This window comes from Rosa rugosa, chromosome 1 (genome assembly GCF_958449725.1).
Source record: "Rosa rugosa chromosome 1, drRosRugo1.1, whole genome shotgun sequence".
Classification (NCBI taxonomy): domain Eukaryota; kingdom Viridiplantae; phylum Streptophyta; class Magnoliopsida; order Rosales; family Rosaceae; genus Rosa; species Rosa rugosa.
The window spans coordinates 19,223,276-19,229,275 of NC_084820.1; positions in this window are offsets into that span (position 1 = coordinate 19,223,276).

Below are 6,000 nucleotides of genomic sequence, written 5' to 3' on the forward strand. Positions count from 1 at the left end.
GTGAGGTGTCTCGATCTGCAACCAAGGTTTGGCCGGCGAAGGAGCGAGGGAACTGTGGTCACGGCGGTCAATGGAAATCGGGATGATGGACCCAATCTGGGAAACAGTGTTTTGGTGTTTTGGTGTTTTTTCTTTCATTTTTTTAGGTCGGGTGCACTGCAGGTGGTGGCAGAGACAATCATCACTTTGGCCTTCCCGAGGGTCGTTCCTGCCTAGTTTAGAGTCAGCACAAAGTCTGCCTGTGGCATAGACGAGCATTAATGGCTTTCTAGGAGGTCTTTCCTGTCAGGATTTGGGTTGGAAGTGATGGCGCTTTGGAGTAGTGGTGGGATGACGGTGTTGGGTTTTCTTTAGTCCTAGGTCTAACTGTCCAGAAATCCCTTTGATCGGGTTCGAAGCAACGACGAGTGTTGGCTTGGTCGATCAATTGCTGGCCAGGTGGACTCTGGGTGGGAGTTGGTGTTCTTGGCTGAGTCTGCTCCAACACGTTTTGTTGTTTCTGCCACTTTGTCTGGTGCCAGTTTAGTATTTTTAGTTAAGTTTATTTAATATGTTTGGAGTCGGGGCCTAGTTTGGCTTCAACAGTGCGTCAGTATAGATGTCCATTTTGACGTCTAAAGTGGGAAAAGTTTTGGTTGAAGCTTTTATCTCCCATTCTCATTGTAATCTTCGTTTTATTAATGGAGTTCTTATTTGATCAAAAAAAAAAAAGTTTCAAATTTTTTGTAAAAATTTTCAGGTGCCCCACTTAACATTAATTTCTGGCTCCGCCACTGGCAACAGGCCAACAGCAACCCTTCCTGCGTTTCTGCTTCTGCTTGCTTCTGGTGCTAGTGTTGATTCTGGTGTCTTGTGACCTTTCGCTCAGTCTTCTAGTGCTAGTGTTGATTCTTGTGTCTTGTGACCTTTCGCTTGGTCCATGATAATCATTAAGCCAGAGTAGAATCTCTTCATACTCCATCACAATGAATGAACCCATCTCAACCTATATCGATCACAACCAGCCACAACATCCGCCCTCATCAGTTCGTTCTCCTTGTCCCTGTGATATAATCTCAAAACTATGCTACTTTCCGTATGGATGACGGGTCGATGAAATCCATCGACATGGACCAAGGCTACCTTAAACAGCATAGTCCAAGATTCATGAACGCCATATTCCTTCATGACCCATAAATATAATTGAACGTCCTCACTACTGGTTCCATCAAACTTAGAGACACACAAGCACCCTCCGGAAACAACCGCAATGTTAGGGTATGAACCCTAACTATGGTAAATTGCAGAGGAAGAATTGAGAGAAACTAAAGAAAGAAATGCAAATTAACTTGATATATTGATCGATGCCAAAAGTTTACAGAATTGGGGGGTTTTATACCCAAGCTGCTCACATGGATAACGACACGTGTTGCCCATGAAGAACGCAACACCTAACGACCCAACTAACCTCCAATTAACCCTAATTATCCCTAATTAACCAATTAACCAGAATTATCCTAATTAAAGAACACGTGCGTGGCATATGCACTGCAAACGTCCCACACATGGTTCTCCTAGATAGAACAGGATTCCTCATTTATCCTAATCCCATAACAATCCATTCCCCTTGAAGTGAAGCTTGTCCTCAAGCTTGAAAGTCTGGAAAACGCTGCAACAGTTGATCAGCCTCCTCCCACGTTGCTTCCTCCACTGATGACCCCAACCACTGGATGAGCCACTTGGTAACTGGTGCATTCCTCTTTTTAAACATTCTTCGGTCAAGTACTACGGCGGGGTACCATCTGGGATTATGGGGATCCACATTTGGGGGCAGATGAGCGGAAACCACAGCTGCATCACCAATTTTCTTGTTCAACAGAGACACGTGGAACGGATGTACTCGAGCAGAAGGTGGAAGCTTCAGCTTGTATGCAACTGATCCAATCTTTTTCTCAACCTGATAGGGTCCATAGTATCGAGGAGCTAGTTTAGGAACAAATCTTTTCTCCACAGATTGTTGTCTATAGGGTTGTAACTTAAGATACACCCAACACCCAATCTCCTTCTGCAAAAACCCGTTCAGTATGTTTCTTATCGTAGAGCTGTTTCATCCGAGCCTATGCCACTTGCAAATTTCTCTTGAGCACAGCTAGCAGTTCATCCCTTGTTTGCAATTGCTGATCCACTGCCTCTACAGCGGTTGACCCTAGAGAATAGAGTGTGATAGTAGGAGGTTCATAGCCGTACAACGCTTGGAAAGGAGTCATGCCAATGGCTGAGTGGTGAGCAGTATTGTACCAATATTCAGCCCAAGGTAGTGCAGTCACCCATGAATGAGGTTTCTCACCTACTACACATCTCAAGTACTGCTCCAATGTTCGATTGAGGTTTTCAGTCTGTCCATCCGTTTGTGGGTGATAGGCTGAACTCTTATTGAGACTGGTACCTTGAGCTTGAAAAAATGCCTCCCAGAAAGCGCTTAAGAACACTGGATCTCTGTCAGATATAATTGATTTTGGCATCCCATGTAATTTGAAAACCCCAGTGATGAAATGTTGGACTACGATGGCAGTTGTATAGGGATGAGTTAATGCAATGAAGTGTGCATACTTAGTAAACCTGTCGATAACCACCATAATCACTGACTTGCCAGCAGAACTTGGTAAACCCTCAATGAAATCCATAGAAATATATGTCCAAGCCTTCTCTGGGATCACATTGGGTTGTAATAGACCTGGGGGATTGATGGTTTCATAGTGGTTTTGTTGGCATATATGGCAGCTAGCCACATAGGTCTTGACATCCTTATGCAGTCCAGGACAAGCAAAGGTCCTAGTAATCCTTTTGAAGGTTCTCTGCCTGCCAGCATGACCTCCATTCAGACCATTGTGAAATTCAGCTATTATCTTGTCCCTCCAGTTGTCATATGTGGGAACAAAGATCTTACCCTTGTACAGTAGCTGCGAGTTAGTGATCGAATAATGGGGAAGAGCATTATCATTTTGAGTGACTTGTTGGATAATGTCTCTTGCCTCTGGATCCAGTAAACAAGCAGCTTGGATCTCACTCACAAAGCTATGGACAGGAGAAGAAATACCAGTGCTCGTGTTCAAAGAGCCATACTTGGGGATGGTCTCTGAACCAATGTTGCTTAATTCCTCCTTCCTGGATAGGGCATCAGGTGCTGAGTTATTTTTTCCAACTTTATAGTGTATGGAGTAGTCATATCCTGCGAGTTTAAGCAGCCACTTTTGCTGAGCAGGGGTTGATATCTTCTGCTCCAAGAAATACTGAATAGTTCTCTGATCAGTGTAAATACTGAAATGTCTCCCCAATAGATAAGACCTCCACTGCTGTACGGCATAGACAACGGCCAACATTTCCTTGTCATACACTGAGAGAGCTACATGTCGAGGTGCTAAAGCCTTGCTCAAAAAGGCTATAGGGTGACCTTCTTGAGATAGAATCGCTCCAATCCTTATACCGGAAGCATCGCATTCTATGACAAACTCTTAAGTGAAATCAGGTAAAGCCAACACAGGTGTATTCATAAGTGCCTCCTTAAGAGCTTCAAATGTTGTTTCAGATGCTGCCGTCCATTGAAATCCTCCCAACTTCAACATATCTGTAAGTGGTTTTGCTATAGTGCCAAAATTGCGGACATACTTTCTATAATATCCAGCCAGTCCCAAAAATCCTCTTAATCCCTTGACTGTTTTGGGTTTGGCCCATATCTTGATGCACACAATCTTTGCAGGATAAACTGAGACACCTAAGGCACTAATGACATGTCCCAAATATTCAACAGAAAAGACTCCAAAACTGCACTTGCTCTTCTTAACCTTCAAGGAATACTACTGAAGCTTTTGAAAGACCTTCTCCAAATGTTCCAGGTGGGACTCCAATGTAGGACTATACACCAAAATATCATCAAAAAATACCAGAGCAAACTTTCTCAAATAATCTCTTAACACATCATTCATCATTGACTGAAAAGTGGATGGGGCATTGGTGAGCCCAAATGGCATAACCAGGAATTCATAATGTCCATTGTGAGTTCAAAAAGCAGTTTTACTCACATCTGAAGCATCCATTCTAATTTGATGATAACCTGACCTTAGATCAAGCTTGGTGAATATAGTGGAACCATGGACTTCATCTAAGAGATCATCAACCACTGGAATAGGGTACTTGTCTTTAACAGTGGCAGAATTAAGTGATCTATAATCCACACACATTCTCCAAGTACCATCTTTCTTCTTGACCAAAAGTACAGGAGAAGAGAATGGACTCACACTAAGCTTGATGACACCATTGTCCAACAGTTCTTGTACAATCTTTTCAATTTCAGCCTTCTGAAAGTGAGGATATCTGTATGGTCTCACACTAACAGGTGGAGTGTTAGGCAACAATTCAATTTTATGATCTTGAGGTCGAGCAGGTGGTAAAATGGTTGGGGCACTGAACACATCCTCATACTTGATGATCAAGGCTTGTATCTTAGGATGGGGCCGGGACTTGCAACAGCATTGTGCATTAGGGCAGGGTGCAGCTGGACTACCATGGCTTCCTTCTCCTTCCTGAGTAGTCTTGTCATGGCTTTACAGCTTATAACAGTAGCCTCGGTCTTGGTTTCACCTTGCAACAAAAAATCACTCCCTTGAACACAGAATCTCATTTTCATTGAGTCAAAATTCCATAAAATGTCCCCAAGTGATCTTAACCAGCCTGCTCCTAGCACTATTTCACAACCTGTTACAGGCAAAACATAAAAATTGTCCGTAAATGTGAATTGCTGCAATTGAAGCTCTATGTTGACTTCACCCCGGGTTTTCATCTTAGCACCACTTGCCAAGATAACATTAAGTGGAGAAAGTTTGTGAACCTGTACTTTAGTGTTCTTCAATAACTGTGGATGAATGAAGTTGTGTGTTGCTCCCGAATCAATGAGCACATGTACATTCTTTTTATTGAACATCCCTTTTAGTTGCATGGTAGCTGGATTAGAGTTTCCATCTCCCATGACATGTAACCGGATCAATGGTTCCTCAATATCAGTGATTGAGGGAACTTCTTGATCGAGGGACTCTTCTATACTCAACAAGTCCTCCTTATCTTGTGTGACCTCCATGATCATCAACTGGCCCTTCCTGCAATTATGTCCCGGTTTAAAGGTGTCCTCACAAAAGAAGCACTGATTCTTGACTCTCCTCTCTTGATATTCAGCTTGAGACAACCGTTTGCCCCCATTAGGAGTTGGAGCATGCACATTCAGTAGAAGGGTTTTGAAATTGTTGACCCTGGCTTGGGACTTTCTGTGGTGGAGTAGAATGGAAACCACTAGTAGGCCTGTGATGGCTAGTAGTCCTAGCAAAGTGCCTATGACTTTCATTCCTGGTCTCATATACTCGGGCTAATTCACAAACCTCATATAGTGTCCGAGGTTTTTGAGCTAGAACATCTACCCTGATGTCCTCCTTGAGTCCCCCTGTGAAGCAAGATAATAACACTTCAGGAGGGAACCCAGGAGCTCTCCTCTATAACCTGGTGAACTGTTCCTTGTAATTCTCCACACTACCTGTTTGTGACATTCTTGCCAGAGAAGCCTGATACTCTGACCTATTGTATCCACTAAACTCTCTCATGAGTAGGTCTGCCAAACCTTGCCAAGTATGGGGAAACTTGTGCCTGAGCATATACCATCGATCCGAGGCCTTGTCTGACAGTTGCATGGTAGCTATTGAAAGTTTTCTTTCCTCCGGAATTTGGTAAAACTCAAAGTATTGTTTAGCCTTGTTTAACCATTCAACCGGATCTCCACCACTGAACACACTGAATTCAAGCCTCATCTGCTTCATAGTTGGAAGGTTGGGATCCACATGAGGCATTTGGGATGGGTAAGGTGTCATGTAAGGCATGGGGTGATACATGTTTGGAGATAGTATGTAGAGAGGGTGTGGTTGAGCTGATGGATGATTCAAAGTAAACTGGGAGCTATAAGGAGGGGTAGCTATGTGGGTT